The 25,788-nt window shown below is 35.5% G+C and overlaps 1 protein-coding gene and 1 long non-coding RNA gene across 15 annotated transcripts in view; both read right to left on the bottom strand.

Annotated features, from left to right (window-relative positions):
* Nucleotides 1–20,589, bottom strand: part of LOC134811857 (glutactin-like) — a 93,382-nt gene extending 72,793 nt beyond the window's left edge. For all 14 annotated transcript variants that reach the window (XM_063818953.1, XM_063818955.1, XM_063818958.1 and 11 more), the window contains exon 1: nucleotides 20,563–20,589. The gene's annotated coding sequence lies outside the window, so the exon portion shown is untranslated. The remainder of the gene's footprint in view (nucleotides 1–20,562) is intronic.
* Nucleotides 10,658–12,986, bottom strand: LOC134811294 (uncharacterized). The gene is made up of 5 exons (XR_010159784.1): nucleotides 12,936–12,986; nucleotides 12,670–12,731; nucleotides 11,970–12,169; nucleotides 11,559–11,775; nucleotides 10,658–11,443 (listed from the first exon to the last, which is right to left on the bottom strand). It is a non-coding gene; the product is annotated as an uncharacterized LOC134811294 (long non-coding RNA).
* Nucleotides 20,590–25,788: the final 5,199 nt, after the last annotated feature.

The raw sequence follows: 25,788 nt of genomic DNA, 5'->3' as shown, positions 1-25,788 counted from the left end.
GTCATGTGCAAAATCAATCAGAATGGTAAGGTGGTAAAAAAGGGAATATCTTTTCGATACATCAATTATATATGCCTCAGATTTAAAAGAATTAGAAGTTACTTAGTTATCGGCGACTATGATTGCAGTGTAAAATTTGTCATATGAATTGTCGACGGTATAATTAGGGTCTGTTGTTATAGATGATAGTAGCTGTTTCTTATACGAATCACTAAAGCTTTTAACATCGGGCAGATTTCGTAGATCTGTTGGAACATTATTCCAACATTTTGCCCCCAAGTATTGAAAGTTTTTATGTGATGTTGATCTATTGACATAAAGGTTGCAGCTTTCGCCGCTCCTACTACCTCCTGATATGTAACTAAATTTGTTCATAAAGTTTGTAGGACAATTGTCATGGATGATTCTAAACATATAATTTGACAGATGGAGTTGTCGTCTAAGATGGAGTGGTAACCATTTCATGTCTCTATAAACATTAAGGCTGCTCTCTGTTTTTGGAACGTTGAGAGCTATTTTGGCTACCTTTTTGTACAGAGTGTCAAGTTCAGCAAGTTTTGTCTTGCCAGCTCTACAATAGATCGTGTCTAAATAATCGAATTGTGGCAACATGAGTGCATTGGCAAACATTTTCCTATATTTAATGGGTAGCAGTGCTTTACTTCTATACATGGCACCAATTCTCTTCATGACCTTCCTAATAATATAATCTACATGGCTTTTGAAGTTTAATTTACTATCTAGAATGAGGCCAAGATATTTTGTCTCTTTGCACTCCTTGATTGTGAAAGTTACCTCATTACAATCAATGGTTATTTCATCATGTTGGTCAACAGAATCAAACAATAGGAATTCAGTCTTCTTTTCATTGAGTGATAATTTATTAACACTGAGCCATTTAAAGATTGTCATAAGTTCTATTTTCATGTTTATAAATGTGCTTCTGCAGGTTTGATCAAAGAATAGTGCACCATCATCTGCAAATAGAAAGGGCTTAGATAGGTTACAGGCATAAATGATGTCATTTATGAAGATACTAAATAATATAGGCCCAATGATGCTTCCTTGTGGTACACCACTCAGAACTTCTAAAAATGAGCTTAGATTGCCATTGATCCTAGTGCATTGATATCTACAAGATAAGAAGTTCTTAAACCAGGTTAAAGCAATGCCACCAATTCCATAATATGCCAATTTTTGAAGCAATATTTCATGATTCACTGTGTCAAAGGCCTTCTTAAGATCAAGAAAGATGATTCCTGGTTTATAAGACTTAGATTTACTCATATATATTTCGTCCATCAGATCGTACATCAGATAAGTTGTGGAGTGATTTTTCCGAAAGCCATATTGATGCCGGATGAAAAGTTTGTTCTCTTCCATGTAATCAGTGAGTTGCTTGCCGACAAAGTATTCTATAAGTTTTCCTACAAGTGGAAGGATGGATATTGGCCTGTAATTATTAGGATCATCTTTCATTCCTGCCTTATGGATGGGAGTTACTCTAGCTTTTTTACAAAGGGTTGGTACAACACCTGTATTAAGGCTCAGATTGACAATGTGGGTCAGTGGCTCAACTATGTGTGGTACAGCTTGCTTAATAGTAGAGGCTCTTACGGGCAAATATTGCACTTCTCTGCTCGAGCCCTGGGACTTCTTTTAGGGTTCTTATATGATAGAATGGAGTGTACTGAACACTCTGACGGTATCGGGAACCTTCTAGAGCCTTCAGAAGCTGTGTTGTGAGCACTTTACTGCCAAAACTTCGAACATCTACAGACACCGGAATATCGACTAAAAATTTTTTCTGAGTTGTTCCCCTAATTTCTCTTAGGTTGCTTAAGCCCCAGAAAGTGTCAGATCGTCTAAATATTGCTCCATTCCGGTGTTAGAGACCTCGAAAATTTCGACCTCGTAGAACGTGTTGTGCGTCGTATGTAGTGTTTACAATGAAAAAAGTGCACTTAAATCTGATTCGGTTGCGGCGCGCAGAAGTACTTGAGACCAGAATTGCCGGATTTTTGCCGGATAATCGCGCTGCAAATTTCCCAAACTTTTCCAAAATATCACTTGAAATCATGGCCAACTGTCCACAAAACTCGGCAAATATTAACAGGATAATACCAACTTCCACATATACCACTGTGAAGTAATATAGACATAGCGATCACTAGGCAATACCTGAAACACAAGGATAAGTTTTGTTATTTGGCGCTGATTTTTTTGCCGGATTCTTGAATAACGGAAAATTGTATTGATAAATGTTCTTTAAACTCTTCAAATAGTTAGAACATTATAATACAGTCAATTTCAGGGAGTATAAAAAAATTTCTTCGTCTGTGAGTGGAGATACAAGGTCAAACACAAGAAAATATCTTCATTTGGCCAGAATTTTTGCCGGATTCTTGAATAACGGAAAATTGTATTGATAAATGTTCTTTAAACTCTTCAAATAGTTAGAGCACTATAATACGGTCAATTTCAGGGAGTATAAAAAAATTTCTTCGTCTGTGAGTGGAGATACAAGGTCAAACACAAGAAAATATCTTCATTTGGCCAGAATTTTTGCCGGATTCTTGAATAACGGAAAATTGTATTGATAAATGTCCTTTAAACTCTTCAAATAGTTAGAGCACTATAATACGGTCAATTTCAGGGAGTATAACAAAATTTCTTCGTCTGTGAGTGGAGATACAAGGTCAAACACAAGAAAATATCTTCATTTGGCCAGAATTTTTGCCGGATTCTTGAATAACGGAAAATTGTATTGATAAATGTTCTTTAAACTCTTCAAATAGTTAGAGCACTATAATACGGTCAATTTCAGGGAGTATAAAAAAATTTCTTCGTCTGTGAGTGGAGATACAAGGTCAAACACAAGAAAATATCTTCATTTGGCCAGAATTTTTGCCGGATTCTTGAATAACGGAAAATTGTATTGATAAATGTTCTTTAAACTCTTCAAATAGTTAGAGCACTATAATACGGTCAATTTCAGGGAGTATAAAAAAATTTCTTCGTCTGTGAGTGGAGATACAAGGTCAAACACAAGAAAATATCTTCATTTGGCCAGAATTTTTGCCGGATTCTTAAATAACGGAAAATTGTATTGATAAATGTTCTTTAAACTCTTCAAATAGTTAGAACACTATAATACGGTCAATTTCAGGGAGTATAAAAAAATTTCTTCGTCTGTGAGTGGAGATACAAGGTCAAACACAAGAAAATATCTTCATTTGGCCAGAATTTTTGCCGGATTCTTGAATAACGGAAAATTGTATTGATAAATTTTCTTTAAACTCTTCAGATAGTTAGAGCACTATAATACGGTCAATTTCAGGGAGTATAAAAAAGCTGGAGCTAATTTACTTGAAGCACTATGTGCATGAGAGACCACGTTATAGTCACGTGCTCCTCCATCTGCATCTACACTGGCACATGCATATGTCGTGTGACACTCTGCACTGCCACGTAATAGTCTGTAATTGGCCAGCGTTTCTGACACGTGACCTCCCTTTAACCAGCTCACTGCCAGAATCTGTTTAGCAGGACAAATAATTCACTGTCAAACTCTTAACAAAGACTCGGTCTGCTTACAGATTCGCAGTGTTCGAACTTACTGTCACAATTTGCACCGAAGTAAGTAAGTCCGAACGGTTTTTGTCTTTATTCAAAGTGAATTCAATGTTTTTTGAATCTTGGAAACATTTTCATGTTCATGTTGATGTGAAGTTGTAAAACGTTTATTTTGCCAATTGGTTAAATGAGCAATCGTCTAACTTCTTTTAAATCTAGTTTAATCCAAATAGTAATCTGTGAAGTTACTGATCACAGAAAATTATCATTGTAGGTCTACGTGGGTTCCGGTTTTTCCGACTTCGACAGTATAGTGGGGTGTACGATACCAAGTCCTCTGCGGATGGATCCTGCTGAGTTATTAGATGATCCCAAACTTCCATCTTGATTAGACCCTGGAAGATTATGTTACATAGTATGTTCATCCCCACGACCGAGCTACGATCGGTTCAGAAAGTCCTACTTTATATCATCTCTCTATTACCATGTTAGACTTATTAAATTTACACAGTAGGTTCCTGCTTCAGCAATAAAATTTGTGGCTTGAAAATTTAGTTTTAAATTAATTTAAATTTTTAAGTCTAAAAAATTCTGGCCAAATGAAGATATTTTCTTGTGTTTGACCTTGTATCTCCACTCACAGACGAAGAAATTTTTTTATACTCCCTGAAATTGACCGTATTATAGTGCTCTAACTATTTGAAGAGTTTAAAGAACATTTATCAATACAATTTTCCGTTATTCAAGAATCCGGCAAAAATTCTGGCCAAATGAAGATATTTTCTTGTGTTTGACCTTGTATCTCCACTCACAGACGAAGAAATTTTTTTATACTCCCTGAAATTGACCGTATTATAGTGCTCTAACTATTTGAAGAGTTTAAAGAACATTTATCAATACAATTTTCCGTTATTCAAGAATCCGGCAAAAATTCTGGCCAAATGAAGATATTTTCTTGTGTTTGACCTTGTATCTCCACTCACAGACGAAGAAATTTTTTTATACTCCCTGAAATTGACCGTATTATAGTGCTCTAACTATTTGAAGAGTTTAAAGAACATTTATCAATACAATTTTCCGTTATTCAAGAATCCGGCAAAAATTCTGGCCAAATGAAGATATTTTCTTGTGTTTGACCTTGTATCTCCACTCACAGACGAAGAAATTTTTTTATACTCCCTGAAATTGACCGTATTATAGTGCTCTAACTATTTGAAGAGTTTAAAGAACATTTATCAATACAATTTTCCGTTATTCAAGAATCCGGCAAAAATTCTGGCCAAATGAAGATATTTTCTTGTGTTTGACCTTGTATCTCCACTCACAGACGAAGAAATTTTTTTATACTCCCTGAAATTGACCGTATTATAGTGCTCTAACTATTTGAAGAGTTTAAAGAACATTTATCAATACAATTTTCCGTTATTCAAGAATCCGGCAAAAATTCTGGCCAAATGAAGATATTTTCTTGTGTTTGACCTTGTATCTCCACTCACAGACGAAGAAATTTTTTTATACTCCCTGAAATTGACCGTATTATAGTGCTCTAACTATTTGAAGAGTTTAAAGAACATTTATCAATACAATTTTCCGTTATTCAAGAATCCGGCAAAAATTCTGGCCAAATGAAGATATTTTCTTGTGTTTGACCTTGTATCTCCACTCACAGACGAAGAAATTTTTTTATACTCCCTGAAATTGACCGTATTATAGTGCTCTAACTATTTGAAGAGTTTAAAGAACATTTATCAATACAATTTTCCGTTATTCAAGAATCCGGCAAAAATTCTGGCCAAATGAAGATATTTTCTTGTGTTTGACCTTGTATCTCCACTCACAGACGAAGAAATTTTTTTATACTCCCTGAAATTGACCGTATTATAGTGCTCTAACTATTTGAAGAGTTTAAAGAACATTTATCAATACAATTTTCCGTTATTCAAGAATCCGGCAAAAATTCTGGCCAAATGAAGATATTTTCTTGTGTTTGACCTTGTATCTCCACTCACAGACGAAGAAATTTTTTTATACTCCCTGAAATTGACCGTATTATAGTGCTCTAACTATTTGAAGAGTTTAAAGAACATTTATCAATACAATTTTCCGTTATTCAAGAATCCGGCAAAAATTCTGGCCAAATGAAGATATTTTCTTGTGTTTGACCTTGTATCTCCACTCACAGACGAAGAAATTTTTTTATACTCCCTGAAATTGACCGTATTATAGTGCTCTAACTATTTGAAGAGTTTAAAGAACATTTATCAATACAATTTTCCGTTATTCAAGAATCCGGCAAAAATTCTGGCCAAATGAAGATATTTTCTTGTGTTTGACCTTGTATCTCCACTCACAGACGAAGAAATTTTTTTATACTCCCTGAAATTGACCGTATTATAGTGCTCTAACTATTTGAAGAGTTTAAAGAACATTTATCAATACAATTTTCCGTTATTCAAGAATCCGGCAAAAATTCTGGCCAAATGAAGATATTTTCTTGTGTTTGACCTTGTATCTCCACTCACAGACGAAGAAATTTTTTTATACTCCCTGAAATTGACCGTATTATAGTGCTCTAACTATTTGAAGAGTTTAAAGAACATTTATCAATACAATTTTCCGTTATTCAAGAATCCGGCAAAAATTCTGGCCAAATGAAGATATTTTCTTGTGTTTGACCTTGTATCTCCACTCACAGACGAAGAAATTTTTTTATACTCCCTGAAATTGACCGTATTATAGTGCTCTAACTATTTGAAGAGTTTAAAGACATTTATCAATACAATTTTCCGTTATTCAAGAATCCGGCAAAAATTCTGGCCAAATGAAGATATTTTCTTGTGTTTGACCTTGTATCTCCACTCACAGACGAAGAAATTTTTTTATACTCCCTGAAATTGACCGTATTATAGTGCTCTAACTATTTGAAGAGTTTAAAGAACATTTATCAATACAATTTTCCGTTATTCAAGAATCCGGCAAAAATTCTGGCCAAATGAAGATATTTTCTTGTGTTTGACCTTGTATCTCCACTCACAGACGAAGAAATTTTTTTATACTCCCTGAAATTGACCGTATTATAGTGCTCTAACTATTTGAAGAGTTTAAAGAACATTTATCAATACAATTTTCCGTTATTCAAGAATCCGGCAAAAATTCTGGCCAAATGAAGATATTTTCTTGTGTTTGACCTTGTATCTCCACTCACAGACGAAGAAATTTTTTTATACTCCCTGAAATTGACCGTATTATAGTGCTCTAACTATTTGAAGAGTTTAAAGAACATTTATCAATACAATTTTCCGTTATTCAAGAATCCGGCAAAAATTCTGGCCAAATGAAGATATTTTCTTGTGTTTGACCTTGTATCTCCACTCACAGACGAAGAAATTTTTTTATACTCCCTGAAATTGACCGTATTATAGTGCTCTAACTATTTGAAGAGTTTAAAGAACATTTATCAATACAATTTTCCGTTATTCAAGAATCCGGCAAAAATTCTGGCCAAATGAAGATATTTTCTTGTGTTTGACCTTGTATCTCCACTCACAGACGAAGAAATTTTTTTATACTCCCTGAAATTGACCGTATTATAGTGCTCTAACTATTTGAAGAGTTTAAAGAACATTTATCAATACAATTTTCCGTTATTCAAGAATCCGGCAAAAATTCTGGCCAAATGAAGATATTTTCTTGTGTTTGACCTTGTATCTCCACTCACAGACGAAGAAATTTTTTTATACTCCCTGAAATTGACCGTATTATAGTGCTCTAACTATTTGAAGAGTTTAAAGAACATTTATCAATACAATTTTCCGTTATTCAAGAATCCGGCAAAAATTCTGGCCAAATGAAGATATTTTCTTGTGTTTGACCTTGTATCTCCACTCACAGACGAAGAAATTTTTTTATACTCCCTGAAATTGACCGTATTATAGTGCTCTAACTATTTGAAGAGTTTAAAGAACATTTATCAATACAATTTTCCGTTATTCAAGAATCCGGCAAAAATTCTGGCCAAATGAAGATATTTTCTTGTGTTTGACCTTGTATCTCCACTCACAGACGAAGAAATTTTTTTATACTCCCTGAAATTGACCGTATTATAGTGCTCTAACTATTTGAAGAGTTTAAAGAACATTTATCAATACAATTTTCCGTTATTCAAGAATCCGGCAAAAATTCTGGCCAAATGAAGATATTTTCTTGTGTTTGACCTTGTATCTCCACTCACAGACGAAGAAATTTTTTTATACTCCCTGAAATTGACCGTATTATAGTGCTCTAACTATTTGAAGAGTTTAAAGAACATTTATCAATACAATTTTCCGTTATTCAAGAATCCGGCAAAAATTCTGGCCAAATGAAGATATTTTCTTGTGTTTGACCTTGTATCTCCACTCACAGACGAAGAAATTTTTTTATACTCCCTGAAATTGACCGTATTATAGTGCTCTAACTATTTGAAGAGTTTAAAGAACATTTATCAATACAATTTTCCGTTATTCAAGAATCCGGCAAAAATTCTGGCCAAATGAAGATATTTTCTTGTGTTTGACCTTGTATCTCCACTCACAGACGAAGAAATTTTTTTATACTCCCTGAAATTGACCGTATTATAGTGCTCTAACTATTTGAAGAGTTTAAAGAACATTTATCAATACAATTTTCCGTTATTCAAGAATCCGGCAAAAATTCTGGCCAAATGAAGATATTTTCTTGTGTTTGACCTTGTATCTCCACTCACAGACGAAGAAATTTTTTTATACTCCCTGAAATTGACCGTATTATAGTGCTCTAACTATTTGAAGAGTTTAAAGAACATTTATCAATACAATTTTCCGTTATTCAAGAATCCGGCAAAAATTCTGGCCAAATGAAGATATTTTCTTGTGTTTGACCTTGTATCTCCACTCACAGACGAAGAAATTTTTTTATACTCCCTGAAATTGACCGTATTATAGTGCTCTAACTATTTGAAGAGTTTAAAGAACATTTATCAATACAATTTTCCGTTATTCAAGAATCCGGCAAAAATTCTGGCCAAATGAAGATATTTTCTTGTGTTTGACCTTGTATCTCCACTCACAGACGAAGAAATTTTTTATACTCCCTGAAATTGACCGTATTATAGTGCTCTAACTATTTGAAGAGTTTAAAGAACATTTATCAATACAATTTTCCGTTATTCAAGAATCCGGCAAAAATTCTGGCCAAATGAAGATATTTTCTTGTGTTTGACCTTGTATCTCCACTCACAGACGAAGAAATTTTTTTATACTCCCTGAAATTGACTGTATTATAGTGCTCTAACTATTTGAAGAGTTTAAAGGACATTTATCAATACAATTTTCCGTTATTCAAGAATCCGGCAAAAATTCTGGCCAAATGAAGATATTTTCTTGTGTTTGACCTTGTATCTCCACTCACAGACGAAGAAATTTTTTTATACTCCCTGAAATTGACCGTATTATAGTGCTCTAACTATTTGAAGAGTTTAAAGGACATTTATCAATACAATTTTCCGTTATTCAAGAATCCGGCAAAAATTCTGGCCAAATGAAGATATTTTCTTGTGTTTGACCTTGTATCTCCACTCACAGACGAAGAAATTTTTTTATACTCCCTGAAATTGACTGTATTATAATGTTCTAACTATTTGAAGAGTTTAAAGAACATTTATCAATACAATTTTCCGTTCTTCAAGAATCCGGCAAAAATTCTGGCCAAATGAAGATATTTTCTTGTGTTTGACCTTGTATCTCCACTCACAGACGAAGAAATTTTTTTATACTCCCTGAAATTGACCGTATTATAGTGCTCTAACTATTTGAAGAGTTTAAAGGACATTTATCAATACAATTTTCCGTTATTCAAGAATCCGGCAAAAATTCTGGCCAAATGAAGATATTATCTTGTGTTTGACCTTGTATCTCCACTCACAGACGAAGAAATTTTTTTATACTCCCTGAAATTGACCGTATTATAGTGCTCTAACTATTTGAAGAGTTTAAAGAACATTTATCAATACAATTTTCCGTTATTCAAGAATCCGGCAAAAATTCTGGCCAAATGAAGATATTTTCTTGTGTTTGACCTTGTATCTCCACTCACAGACGAAGAAATTTTTTTATACTCCCTGAAATTGACCGTATTATAGTGCTCTAACTATTTGAAGAGTTTAAAGAACATTTATCAATACAATTTTCCGTTATTCAAGAATCCGGCAAAAATTCTGGCCAAATGAAGATATTTTCTTGTGTTTGACCTTGTATCTCCACTCACAGACGAAGAAATTTTTTTATACTCCCTGAAATTGACCGTATTATAGTGCTCTAACTATTTGAAGAGTTTAAAGAACATTTATCAATACAATTTTCCGTTATTCAAGAATCCGGCAAAAATTCTGGCCAAATGAAGATATTTTCTTGTGTTTGACCTTGTATCTCCACTCACAGACGAAGAAATTTTTTTATACTCCCTGAAATTGACCGTATTATAGTGCTCTAACTATTTGAAGAGTTTAAAGAACATTTATCAATACAATTTTCCGTTATTCAAGAATCCGGCAAAAATTCTGGCCAAATGAAGATATTTTCTTGTGTTTGACCTTGTATCTCCACTCACAGACGAAGAAATTTTTTTATACTCCCTGAAATTGACCGTATTATAGTGCTCTAACTATTTGAAGAGTTTAAAGAACATTTATCAATACAATTTTCCGTTATTCAAGAATCCGGCAAAAATTCTGGCCAAATGAAGATATTTTCTTGTGTTTGACCTTGTATCTCCACTCACAGACGAAGAAATTTTTTTATACTCCCTGAAATTGACCGTATTATAGTGCTCTAACTATTTGAAGAGTTTAAAGAACATTTATCAATACAATTTTCCGTTATTCAAGAATCCGGCAAAAATCCGGCAAAAATCCGGCAAAACGCTCTCAAGTAGCCCTCGCGGCGCGTGACTTATCTAGCACGATATTTGCTCAAAAGCGCGTCACTGTGCCAGAAACCTCGTGGTACCGTAACACTGTAGAAACTTAGAAATAGATAATCACAAGAGACACAATAAAAGTATCATCACTATGCAAAGTTAATGTTAAAATGATACAATAGCCCTGCTTTAACAGATTAATCCACATAAACACTATATTTCTACAGATGCCACCGATCAGTAAATCGAACATAGCTGATAGAATTCGTTTCTACATTGAAAGATTTCTTTTCTAATCTCCTTTATGAGTGCTGTCTTTGTTAAAGTGTTATCATCTCTATCCGCATCTATTGTTGCGGCAAGATTAGATGTCGAAACAAACTCGTCTTACCGACATTGTCTTTCTGAAAACTGATGTGATCAGATTAAACATTGCTGGAGTTTGCAGCGTTCTCAGATAAATTAGACGTCACATAGTCATTGTACTTAAGCTTCGGGTCAGACACGAGGTACAGTTCTGGTAAAACATTCTCCTGCTCCAGTTAAAAGGTCCGTACAGCGTCAATACCTGCACTCATTAATGCAGCATTGGTGTTGTCGTGCGTGGACACGTGTCTTTCCATTTAAAAACCTGCCTTAGAGACAGGTTTTAAACTTACAGCTTCAGATAATTTACCCTTCAATTGTTTCACCCTCGAGTTGCTGTACCTCAAACGACATGTTTTGTGATATCTACCTAGCTTGCTATAGAGATATTTTCCGAGACTCTCAGGGTTAAGAACAGGGCACTTGGTCATGTGCGAATCAGGATTAACATCGATGTTGCACAGATCCTGACGATTTCTGTAGATGTCCACAGATAGTATGTTGCGAAATCGACGAAGAAACTTTTATCTTTTCCTTGAATCAGACTATCCTTTTTCGTTTCTAACGTCTTATCTAGGGAAATTCGTATTGTTAAAGAAGAATAACCTCTGATACTCTTAAAATTAAATCGAGATAATATGTTACATAATAATTATATTTGCGAGCAAAAGTGTCACACAAACCTGTTCAACCTGGCATATGAAACACAAGTCTCAGTCCATTTCAAACAAATCAACATCTGGTCCACTTGATTGGGAACTAAATGAAGAAAGTCTCCACATTTTCTAAGTTCTATTCGAGGAGGGTGACAAAGGCGGGACTTTTTCCACTTGGATGGCAATAGCTTCTTCAATCTTCATCACAAGAGGATTCGTCAATTTCAGAAACAGCACTGTACACCTGCAAATACTTTATTACTTACCACGTTTATATCAACAGTATCATATCACATAAGTTTGAGATCGTACAAGTGTTATATCATTTTAAAAGTTTGCAAATCCGATAGAAATGGATTGAAAATTACTACTCGCTGTCTATTTACCTTTGAATAATAATGTTTTTAAATGTTAGTAAAACAGGAGGAAACCACTCACCCTGTTATAGTTGTCTTTTACATAGTTAAGACACTGAATACACAAAAAAGAGGTTTGATTTGGTGAGCACAACCCAGGATTGATCTTCTGCAGCAGGGCGAGGAATTTTCTAGACTGTTTTGTCATTCGTTCACTTTCAGAGCGGAAGAAAACTGTTTCATTAAAATCCTTTATTTCTATTCGGGTACAGATACAGCACTCTAAAAATTGATGAATGGTCACATTTTTGTATACCCTACGGCAAAGTCTTATGTCTGTGGTAAAAGAATGATATTCTTTAAATAGTTTTTCATTAAAGCCTAAACTTAACTTCTACCAATTCAAAATTGTTTACGTCGGTCTCCCCTCCTTGAGCCACTTTTCACATAGCTATTGAGTATAAATCACTCTAGCATATTACAGTGAACTGTGCTCTAGTGCATGATTGACTTTACATAATGCAGAGCATGCAAAGTTTTGATGTTTCATAAACTTATGAATAAAGTTTTAAAAATCGTGACATAAAAAGCAGTGGTCGCCCGGTGCCCCGGCCAAAATCACAACCCCCCGCCCTTCCCGGCCCCGGCCAAAAATTGGCAATTCGCCGGGGGTAAACCCCGGCCCCGGCCAATTCTCAGTGGTCAGCCCCGGCCATATTGGGGCTCCCCGGCCCCGGTCAGAATCCTGCCCCCGGTCGACCACTGATAAAAAGTTAACTCACTGGATTTGTCCAAAAGCGAGAGAAAGTACTGAGAAAGCACTTATACGTCACCACCAGAGGGCCTAGAGAGGTTATCTTTGTCTGTTTAATTGAATATTGAGTATATAATATGAGATTTAAGATGAACATGATAGATATAACGTCCAAATTCTAAAGTTCCACCAAAATTGAGTCACATTAAACTTGGTTAATACAACAATTTTAGTTCTTCATTATAGTAGGTGATTTGACATAATGAAGACTAAATTATTATTTATAATAATTACCTGTCGGAGGGATTTAAGTGTTCCTTTGAACAGTCCTTTTCTGGAAGGTTGACAGCTTTCCATACATCCAGAGATTGGATTTGTCCTTCTTTCGGGCATATGCAATCTTTGATATGATGCCTTGTACATTTTGAAACCCTGCAGTTATCATTATTCAATACTTATAGAGCCTATAAGGGGTTAGGAGTCGTTCACATAATATTGTGTAATTGCAATATACATGTAGTAAGGTTACTGTACGTTTCCAACCCTTTGTCATGTATATCACAACAGATGATGTTAAAAGCATAATAATATTATGATACAGTTTTACAGTTTTTGTTATGTGTTGATAATCTAGCTCTTATCTCTATTTTATCGCTACATTACAACTGCCATTTTGCTGGTACTGTGTTTTTACTTTATACAAGTACAAGTAAACGATGGAGGAAATGGATACTCTTCAAAGATTGTCAGTTTATTCTACCTACATTACTGAAGAGTATGAGGTCTATAACGGTTGGATCACTGAACTCGCGGAAGCTACGAACTGTTAGTGACAATAAATCTGAGTTTTCAGTTGAAACGTTCAAAAAGCCAGTGAAGTCAGTTTCAGTAAAACATTTGTAATTTGTATTCTGCGTATCAGACTACCGATAATCATGTAAGTACGTTTCTGGATAACAAGAAAGATATGGAGGAGTTGAAGAGCGATCTTATCCGATCGCAAAGTACTGTTATCAAGCTGCAGGCTGAACTTCTGGAAACTAAATCAAAGCAGTTGGAATCTGTGCACTCGGCACTCCACCGTCAAGACCGCCGTTCAAGACACTGTCCAAGCTGAGATGAAGTCATACAGTCAAGCTGTGACTAAAAATACACCTGTGCTTGCAGAAGAGAGTTTAAAAAAGGTTGTACAGAATGCTGTATCGGAAGAGGATCGCAGTAGGAATGTGCTCATCTTTGGTTTGAAGGAGACTGATGAAGAGGAACTGTGCAATAAAGTTACCGTGATTTTTCAGCAGATTGAAGAAAAACCGCATTTTGAAGCTATCTGGGTTGGGAGAAAATCAGCCAACAAGACGAGACCAGTCAAAGTTTCGCTAGGTAATTCTAACTTACCGTTCATCAGATATTAGTAAATGCCAAAAAGCTGAGACTGTGTGAAGATCATAAGACTGTTTTCATCTCTCCAGATCGATCACCTGAAGATCGAGCTATCCATCAGCGGTTGGTCTTGGAAATGAAACAGATAGCCAAAGCAGGCATGGCTCCACCGTGTAGTTTCGGGTGGGTGCGCACCCACCCAAAGGATGTTGCACCCACCCAAACGATTTGAAAATGTTCACACAAAAATTGTCCAATTTTGTATAAACTAAGGGTCAATTGACTTCTGTAATCAATTGAGACTGTTTTGGAGATATTAAAATACGTTTAGGAGAGTAAAATCCCCCCCGCTGTGCGCCAAGCTGCACCCACCCAAAGATTTTGAGCTGGAGCCATGCCTGAGCCAAAGAAGACACAAAAAAAACATTATTATATCAGAAGTGGTAATATTTGTAGTGAGGAGAAGATGTTAGAGAGTGATACATAATAATGAGTGATATACGTCCATAAGTTTTAAATTTTGATTGTTGTTATAAGCGGGATAAAAATAATTTATTTCATTTGTATTGGACGGGACATACACAAAGATGCTACGCATGGTGCTGGGTATCTCATGGAAGGACAAGGTCAGCAATATAACTTTGTATGGTAGTCTACCAAGCCAAGGCTGTCAAACAAGTTACGAAGCAGGAGACTAAAAATGGCGGGACACTGCATCAGACATCCTGAGCTACTTGCCAGTGATTTAGTCTTATGGAAACCTATGCATGGTAGAGCACAGCAAGGCCGACCAAGACAAAGCTACTTGTCTATGTTACTGAAGGAAATTGGGACAAACTCAAAAGAGGATTGAGGAACTGTGAACCCTGATGCGGGACAGGGATATATGGAGGGGGTTATCTGGCGTAGATCGGACTTAGTTCCGACAAAGTAATAGTATTTCATTTCATTTCATTAATAACCTGCATAGTTGAAAAGTTGATTGATGTAGTTTCGATAAACAGGGCGTCGTTCAACTCCACTCATTTCGTTCCAAGCTGGAATGTAGTATTGTTTAGTGTAGGTTTGTTCATGTACCTCTCATCATCAAAAGGTTTCAACTTATACAGCATCGATAACATCATCTAAAAAAGCTGTTTGAACAGCTTAAGATTCAGTTAAAATTACTTTATTCAGATACAGTTTTCGAAATGAAACATTGTCAGCCTGTATTTAATTAATTATAATAATTATGGTAATTTAGCTAAAAATCAAACCATTTGAGTTTTCATTGTTATCAAAATAATGTCGATCTAAATTCTTCTTAATCTGCATGGCTGTGAGCGGATTGAAGTCTTTCAACAAACGACACAAGCTTCTTTCATCAAGAAGATTCTTGAAGTGATCCGCATGTACACAGAGAACTGTCTTAGCTAGTTCTGGGTCCATAAACATGTCACCTTCTTTCTAATGGTGATTGTCAAGTTTGTTCAGCAACATAATTCAGAATTACAGAAATTATTTGAATCTACTAGAGATGAAATGGCTTAAATAACTTGGCAATAGATGTAACTAAACAATACATATTGTAATTTGACTACTTCTTTGAAACAATCAAAAAACGGGGGAGCTAAGGGAATGATTGCTCAAAACGAATGATATCTTCATGAATTCAATGCAGCATCTATACATTTATTCGAAATTAGTGATGGATGAGGGGGTTTAAGTCAGGCATTCCTGACATTTACTCTACTACTATTTATAAATTCAAAATCATGTTAAGAAGATAGCAGCAACTAATCTATATTATTCACCGTGCTCTATTTTATGTGTACTGAAGAGTGCCTTTACAATATTCCACTTTGTGGTGTAGATTTCCTCCATATCCAACAGGCAACACTGAATGAGTTTTGGATGAGGGGGTTTAAGTCAGGTGTTCCTGACATGTATTCAAAATTGCATTGAGAAGATAGCAGTAACTCATCTATATTATTCACCGTGCTCTATTTTATGTGTACTGAAGAGTGCCTTTACAATATCAGTGGTGTAGATTTCCTCCATATCCAACAGGCAACACTGAATGAGTGATGGATGAGGGGGTTCAAGTCAGGCATTCCTTTCAAAAGATCTATAATTAATCTTGTAAGGGTACCACACAGTAGACATTATATTGTTGATTGTGAACCAAAAGTTTATTCATACCCACAATCGATAAATTATAAATCCAAATAGTCATATAAGCAATGCAATACTAAATTTGTGAAATTGTATTAACAGAAGGATATCAGCCAAGTAAAGGTATCTCAACAATATAACATTGAAGTATTAGAAATGGCACTCTACTATTATAAAACACTTTACTGTACTGTATTAAACAATATTAAATGAAATTAAGCCAGAGAAGGCATGAGCTTCAGAAAAGGACAAAACACTAACGGTACAAAAACTTAAATGAGTTTCAGGGAAGGGTTACTAAAATTTTACGGTAGCGCTCGATTTTATTCAAAAATTTTCAAAGTGCTCAGCTCCACGAAAAATATAATTTTTTCTTCCGCTTTCAAAACTTGTTTTGACGCTGAAAAACTATCAAATAGTATTATTGAACAGTATTAAAACACTTTGTGGGCAAAAATATTTCATTGTGGGTGCATAAAGAGCCGAAAAAATTTAGCGCGCAAAAAAACAGTTTTTTTGGGAGGTTTTTTAAAATTTTGACCGGGTTAACTCTTGTGTGTGCTTATTATATTGGTATTAGCTAGTGCGGCAAATAAAAATGTACAAGAAACCAAAATATCTAAGCTTTTCCATTGAATTAACCTGTCGAAATTTCTAAAAAACCTCAAAAAATGGCCATTTTTAGGGCCAAAAATCGGTTTTTTCAAAATAAAACCGGGTTAACCCCATTTTCAACACTTCCCACTATCACCAATCGATTCAGGGGCCAAAAATACGTCTTTTAAGACATGTCTGATGACTCTGGTGTATCGAGCAGAAAATCCCCGTAACAGCTCCTACTATAAGTAAAAATAGAGGCACATTGTCATATGAGGCCTTGTCATTCTTGAGCGTTTCGACATACATTAGGATATCAGTTTCATTTATTTCTTGGAATCTATCAAATGAGATATTAGAAGTTCTAGGAGGTAAAAAATCAGTAAAACTAACTCTTTCAATATTGGGGGCCTGATTTTGTAATCTTGATCCAACATTTGCAAAATGAAAGTTAAATAGCTCAGGATCATTCTCATTGATAGTTTGACAATTAGTTGTACCAGGGGTCATATTTGATGCCAGTTTGATAGTTTTCCATATCCCTTTAAGATCATTCTTGGCACTTTTAACTTGTAGATCATCGATTACATTAGCCTTTTTGCAGGTTTTAGCTAATTTATTTCTAATATTTCTCTGAATCTTGTAGCAATCCCAGGCCTCATTACACTTTATACATTTGCTACATGTACCACATTTATTGCAATTTCCATTGTCTCTCTTATCCTTCTTTTTACGGAATTTCTTTAGAAGAAAATGTGTATGATTAATGGCATTTAAAAGTTCAGTAGAAGGTTTATGTATGAACTTTTCATGCCTTTCTATGGTCTTGCAAGGGAAGAAGGTTGCATATGCCTGTTCAATATGATGACAAAGGCCAGCAGTGATAGCTTCAACATCTGTACTTTCCAATAGTGGACTGTAATCAGAACAGGTATCTAGATAGTCTAAGAATTGTTTAACATTACGTTTACAATGATTTCTAATTTCAACCTTCTCAAATTTAGGAGCTATAGGTACTTTACAATCTATCTCACACATAATAGCTTGATGATCTCCAATACGTTCATCAAGAACAGAAGATTGGACAAAATCTGCATAACAGTTAGTGAATATTACATCAATAGTAGTCTGGGTAACATTGTCTCCACGTTTAGCAACTCTAGTTATCCCTTGAATGGTTTGAACTAGATTGTAACATCTCAAGGTCATATCTAATTTTTTGTACTGGGTGGATGAGATATTATTCTGGTCAATGTTTATATCCCCAATCCAGATAACCTTTTTCCCATTCAATTTTTTCATGCAAAAATGAATGTATTCAATAAAGTTATCAACACTGCAATAATTTCCAGAGCGATAGAAGCAGCAAACATTGATCTTGCTATTCTTAAGCTTCACCCATAATGCTTCAATGTTATCAAGCTTACTATCCATAACTAATTCTGTGTAAGCTAGTTTTTTGTTTATCATTAAGCCACAACCACCCCTAGAACTGTTTGGCCTGTCGCATCGCATAAGGTTGAAGGAGGAAGGAATATTTATGGTGTCTGTGTCAATAGTATCATTAGGATTCATCTCATTTAGGGAAAGTATGTCTAATTTATGATCTCTAATAAGTTGGGAAAGTTCATTACTTTTAGCTAAATTGAGAAGCCCTCCTTGAATGTTACAATGACCAATGCAGAGGTTGTGAAACCTATCAGCTGCATTATTAAAATTTGTCATCTTGTGAATCTTATTAATTCACAATGGAATGAATAAAAGTTGTAAAGTTGTGTTTAAACTAAAAAACAGAATAAAAGCAGGTTGTATTTGTCTGGATGTCGTACTGTAAAAATAAAACTGATGGTAGGAGTGTTATGTCAGTATTCAGCAGTATTCTAATGGTGTGCATGATACTTCAAGTGCCTTGCTAATTTAACTATGCCATAATCATTGAGATGGACATTATCCTCTCCATAACTACTAAAAAATGACGATTTTCTAAAGCCTTTCTTATCACTAAACAAGAAACGATTTGTCTCGGTTGAGAGCAGTTTTACATAGGTGTATTTTCTTTGCAGATTTGATATACACTCATTGATATCAGTTATAACCTTGTTTCTGGAGAAACTCTCCCGAGGTAATAAGTTAACAATTTTAATATCAGCTCCAGGTGCCCACTTGTGAAGGAAAAGTACAAGTTTTTCAATACAATTGTTTGTAAAGTCAAGAGCTCTAGCATCACCAGAAAAACTATCAGGGCACAGAAGTTTAGTCCTCATGTTGCGAGGGCTGTTCAGGATAGAGTCCACGTCATTTGTACCACACATAAGTACAATGCTTTTCGCATTATTGGTATTAAGAGTGTCTTTTCTTACATCTGATTGAAACCGTTCATTGATTGCATTGGCTGTGGCACCAGGGTAGCTGAATACATGTGCCTCATGATGTTTGGACGATAGCTTTTCTCCCTCTAATTTGGAGAACATACTAGAGCTAATGTAGACACACAAAGATTTACCAGAATGTTCTATTGATCTAGTCTTAGGGGCCGAGGGTTCAGTGTTCTTAACTTGACTGGAAACATCAGACAGAGTAGATAAGGTTGCGCTGCCATCAATTAGGCGCAGAGTAATGCTTATTCTCATGGTTTCAGACTTGTCCTGGATGAGGCTGTGTTCAAAGCTGGTCTGGGATTGTCTGGTCATATTCATTATGTCACCATGGGAGAGGGTGAGGTCAGCAATATGAGCTCTAAGTTTGGATCTGAAGCTTAGGACTCTAGTAGCCCTTAAAGAGATGGTGGAGATCATGGAGCCTGGTGAAATTGACCTCTCGTCATCCGAGTGAAAGGGAATTCCTTGCTGACCATTTCTATACTTGGTAATCATAGCACTATTGAATTTCAATTTTGGGAACTGTGAGCGTAAGCGTTCTAGAATAGACTTTAGGTATGGATTGTCTGCTACTGGCCTTGTGTTATGAAACCCTCCATTGTAAGCGTAGGGAAAGTCCCCGTAATATGCAACTGCCCTATTCTTAAACTTATGAGTATAGTGGGTTTCTATATCTAACTTGGCAGTGTCAACAAACTGAAAAACTCCTCGACTCAAATCTTGGTATGGATTGATAGAGTTGGTCACATCATTGTCACCATTTACAGAGTTTTTGGGATTTTCCAAATTGATAATTTCTGCTGAATGTTCACTGTCTTCTGCTAATTTGGATAGCTCTTGGGTTAACTCAGAAACAAGATGCGAGGATGACCTATTACTGAGGGGAACATTGATAGAATGTTCACAGTGATCAGGTACCTGGGGCAATACAGGGATAAGTGAACCATCGCTGAGGGGAACTTTGAGTGCACTGTCACTTTCTGATAATTGTTTATAGAGAAAAGAAATTTGCCGACGAAGACTATCATTCTCTCTTAATAGAGTTAAACAATTTGAACATTTATCAGTAGGACAAGAGCCGTTGCTGGGGAATTTAACAGAATTCCCTCGATATCTCAGATTGTAATGTCTTGAGCCAACTGGTATTCTAGACATAGTTTATCACAAAAAGATGCTACTGTTCGAAATTTAGTTAATGATTACAGTACCTTTGTAGCACTCCGGAGGATAACGATAAGTGATGTCTGATAATCTTTAGGTGATAGATGGGAGTAAACTGCTTTAAAAACCGATGTCTGATAGTCCTTAGGATGTCTTTAAGATAACTTTATCGTGCAACAACCATTTACATTGACATACAACCTGTAATGGTCGTTACATTTACCGAGGCATTAGTTCCCACTGGGGGTCCTCAAATTATTTGTTATATAGTAGTGTTGAAAGTATTAAAATATATAGACTACTTACAAAAATGAGAAATTTGGGTATAAGTGGTAACACTTTAGATATTGTGAAAGACTTTTTATCTGGAAGAAGATTTAAGACATTTGTTGGTGGAGCATATTCCTACCTTCGTGATGTTTTATCAGGCGTCCCACAAGGGTCTGTTTTAGGTCCTTTATTGTTTGTCATTTTTATCAATGACTTGCCTGATTGTATTAATGGTATATCAAAACTGTTTGCAGATGATCTTAAAGTTATTATGGATGCCAATGACACTGAAAGCACTTTCAATATGTTAGAAAGCTTGCAAAACTGGCAAAATGTGTGGCTGTTAAAGTTTAATCCTAGCAAATGCAAAATAATGCATGTTCCATTTAATGAAAATCCCCTTCAAGAATATGTATTTAGTGGTGTTACACTTGAATGTATTGAAGCAGAGAAAGATCTTGGAGTTTTAACTTCTTCAGATTTGAAATGGTCGAAACATATTAAAAGTTGTATTAGTAAAGCAAACAGTATGATTGCATGGGTTACAAGGAATCTCATTATAAGAGAAATTAATGTTATGAGAAATGTTTATAAAACTATAATAAGACCCCACTTGGAGTATTGTGCTCAGTTGTGGTCAGTTGTGGTCTCCACCTGCAGGTGGAGACCACAACTGAGCACAATACTCCAAGTGGGGTCTTATTATAGTTTTATAAACATTTCTCATAACATTAATTTCTCTTATAATGAGATTCCTTGTAACCCATGCAATCATACTGTTTGCTTTACTAATACAACTTTTAATATGTTTCGACCATTTCAAATCTGAAGAAGGTACCTGCCTGCCATGGGAATTGGGCTACTATCATTGAACTGGAAAATGTCCAGAGAAGGTTCACACGCCTTATTGATGATATTGGAACACTTCCTTACAGTGAAAGGTTGGATGCCTTACAGATTACAACACTCGCAGAGAGACGGGTTAGAGGAGATTTGATTGAAGCCTACAAAATTGTAAATGGATTGGTTGAGTATGGAAAAGATATTTTCAATTTAAGTAGATCGGGAGATAAAATTGTTAGCACTAAATCTAACAATATTGATGGAAATATTAAAACCTTGTCTAATAATTTTTTATCAGAGCGTGTTATCAGCTTTTGGAATAAATTGCCATCTTTTGTTAGAAATTCAGTGTCTGTTATTGATTTTAAAATTAATCTAGAAGAATTTAAAAAGACTAATAATTTAGTAGACACAGGCAACTTTTGGGAAGTGTCAAATATAGTTTTAGCAAAAATAGAGGGTGTAAATTATATCGAAAAGAAGAAGCAACAAGTCCAATATTTATATAAAAATCCGTGTGTTGCCAAGAGAAAGGGAATAAATATCTCATGAATTTGTTTTTATTTATTTATTTTTTAAATTAACGGTTTTTAACTTTTTAAACTTTTTTATATGTAAATAAATTATGACAATTATGTTAGTTATAGAATTTGTTTGTTTTTTAATGACGAAGGCTGTGAAATGTTCACAGTTCTGATAATGAGGAAATCAGAAAGAATGTTTAAAACTAGTGATGATGTTTATGTCATTATTCTTAATCTAATCTAATCTAATCTAATCTAATCTAATCTAATCTATCTACTGGGCTCAAGAAAGTCATACAGATAGTCATATTAATAGGTTAAATTTACAGGTTGATAACTTAACAAAACTTAGGAACAATAATACTTAGGAATTAGTAGGAGTGGAAATTAACAACTTTCAGTTTCGTAAATCTTTAATCTATAAAATTAGTAATCAGTGTGTATTTGCTATACTATAAATACTATATACTACATATAAATACTAAATAAATACTATACCAACGATCAGGAGCTTGGAAACTCTCCTTTAGAAGAACAATGGAAGAAATTGAGAGACATTATAACTGATATCTCGTTTGAAGTTCTGGGTGAAAGGGGCCGGAAAAAGAAAACAGAACATCTCTCAAAGGATACTAAGAATCTCCTAAAAGAACGAGGTGAGATTAAAAAGAAACCTAGTACTGCTGAGAATCGTGCTAAGTACTCGCAGATTAACGGTCTTGTTAGGCAGAACTGTAAAAGAGATGATAATGCCTGGGCTGTTAGAGTAGCTGAGGAATTGGAAGAGGCTGCCAAGCAGGGTCAACAAAGAGATGTTTGGCAGAAAATAAAATCCCTTACAAACAAGAGAGTAAACAGATCTGCGGCAGTGCGGGATAAGAATGGGACACTTATATCAGATCCCGAAGCTCAGTCACATCGCTGGGCCGAATATTTTGAAGAACTCTTGACGCCAGCAGCAGATGCGGTGGATTTCTCTCTATTGGATGAGGACGAAAAGGTACTTTCTTTTGAATATCTTAGTAATGATGATGAGCCACCGTCCTTGTTTGAAATTGAGGAAGCTATCAAGAAGTTGAAGAACTACAAAAGTGCTGGAATTGATGAAATTTCAAATGAGCAGTTAAAGTACGGTTCTCCTGGACTTCTGCCTTGGTTAAAAGATTTGTTTGAAACTGTATGGAAAAGTGAGGATATTCCTAGTGATTGGAGGAAAGGAATCATCACCATCATCCCAAAGAAAGGGGACCTCACATATTGCAACAACAACAGAGGGATAACTCTACGCTCCACCGTATCGAAGTTATTTCAAATCGTGTTGTTAAAAAGACTAAGTAATGGGCTTGAAAAGTTACTTAGAGAAAATCAGTGTGGTTTCAGGAGAAACCGTTCTTGTATAGATCAGCTATACTCCCTTCATTGTATAATACACAATTGTATAGAATTCAACGTCCCTTTGTATATAAACTTTATTGATTTTAAAGCTGCTTTTGATTCAATCAATCGTGACTTTATTTGGAAAGCTTTTGAACATTATGGTCTTCCAACAAAATACATCAATGTTTTCAAAGCGTTCTTTAGAGCAACTGAAAGTGCAGTTCGTGTCAATGGGGAATTGACAAGATGGTTTGATGTCGATTCGGGGACTGGACAAGGTGATGTGCAAGGGCCTCCCATTTTCAACCTTGTACTTAACTGGGGATTAGAACTTGCCGAGAAGTTTAAAAATATATCGCGTGGTTTTACTCTTCAGTACAGACAAAGTTCCAGACAACCGGAAAAATGTGTCATTGATTTGGACTATGCTGATGACATAGCAGGCATGGATGACACTGTCGAGGGACTGCAAGAAACAACGGACAATATTGCGAAATACTGTGGGCTTGGGGGTTTAAAGATGAACGCAAAGAAAACAGAGATCATGGTAATTGGGAAAGATACGTCGCAGCACCCACTCCCAGAGAATAGGACCATAGATATTACTGTCGATGGAAACTCTGCAAAGCAGGTCACTCAATTCACTTATTTGGGTGCCAAAATTACATCGGATGGCAAGATCGATAAAGAAATAAGTGTCAGGATTGGAAAAGCAACCGGAGCTTTTAACCAACTCAATAACATTTGGAAGAATAAGAACATAAGCATTAACAACAAAGTGCGAATCTACATCGCAGCTGTTCTTACCATTCTGACCTATGGAAGTGAGATATGGAACACGACTCAAGTGCAGACAAGAAGATTAGAGTCTTTCCATCAGTACTGCTTACGCAGAATCCTGAGAGTGAGGTGGTTCCATCGAGTAAGAAATGAAGATGTTTTAAGAAGGGCTTCAATAACTGCTCTTACTGACATAATAGCAACAAAACGGCTACGTTGGTTTGGACATGTCAGTAGAATGCCTGAAGATCGGTTACCTAACTATCTACTTGAATGGAAACCCAAGCATGGGAAACGATCAAGAGGCAGGCCTAGGAAGAGCTTAAATGATGTATTTATTGAAGATGCTGAGCAGAGATTGGATCGTAATGGACTCACGATTGATTGTATGAGAAGATTGGCTGCAGATCGAAAAGGATGGAGAAATATTACCCGCCGAAGTTGTATAATACAAAGAAATGACGCAGATGACGCAGACTAATCCTTTTGGATGGAGATCTCGCCATGTAACATGTAACATGTATGTGTATTTGCACTTGTGAGAGATTTTAGCATGTGAATAAGAGGTTCATTGAAGAAAATTAATTTTACGAATACACAAGCTCATCATGATATTAGCATACAAATGAAGCATGTGATAGGGCAGAGACATTCAGATTCAATTTCACATATTCAGTAGATGCTAAAATATGGAATCTGATCTGAAGAGCTGTTCTTTAGAAGAACCTTTTGAGGAGAAACTGAAAAAAATATGTAGAATGTTGACATATAAATTGGTTGTTGTCTACACCATTTGATATAGTGATATGTGGAGATTTCTTCATAATTATTCATATATGATCATTATAACTATTGTGCATGGTGGCTAAAGCCGATTAAAATGTTAATGTTTAAAGTATAAAATTTCGGCGGTCACGCCGCGCATTTTGCCGTATTTTTTGCCGCATTTTGCCGTGCCGCTATTTTTAGCCGCATCTTATCAGATATTATTTACAATGTACTCGCACAGTACATGCAGGGCATGCCTCAAGATCATATTAGTGTAGGAATCATTATGTTTTCAACAATTCATTATATGTCGAATTCAGCAGTGGGTCCTCTCTTCGTCCGGTTTGTGTGTTTGTCGCCTGTCTGGACTCTCGTAGTCATGCAATTTTTAATTTTTAATTACTAATTTGTTATTTTAATTTTAATTTTTCAATTTTCTAAATGTGTGTTCTGCTCCGGGACTCGATTACCGTTTCGGCTTTCTTGAGACTGTAAATTTGGAAAGCCAACTATGCGGGGCGCCTGCCCACCGGCACTGAAGAGTGATCAAAGAATTAACTAAAATTTCCTAATATAACAATTGAATATAGAGTTGTTTAACCGGCGCGGCCATGGGTGTGTGGCCTAGCTTTGGCTGCACACCTATGACTGCGCTGTTGCTGGTGGACAGGCGCAGTTTTTGTTGTGCAGTAGTGTTGCAAGAGAATAAAACCAACTTATTATGTACTAAATGGAATCAAGAATATTATTGACTATATTTGATAACGATGAATTGTAAATTTCGATCAATATATATTTTTTCGGTCTCCAATTATTGAACTGCGGAAGCTGGTTGCCTCAACAATGTTGACTATGCATGGTATGACTGAATTGTAAACACGTGATAATTGAACGAAAAATAAATGATGAACATGA

The sequence above is a fragment of the Bolinopsis microptera genome, chromosome 2 (assembly GCF_026151205.1).
Source record: "Bolinopsis microptera isolate Bmic1 chromosome 2, MBARI_Bmic_1.0, whole genome shotgun sequence".
Classification (NCBI taxonomy): Eukaryota; Metazoa; Ctenophora; class Tentaculata; order Lobata; family Bolinopsidae; genus Bolinopsis; species Bolinopsis microptera.
Note: the sequence above shows the minus strand (reverse complement) of the source record. Positions and strands in the feature narration are given on the sequence as shown.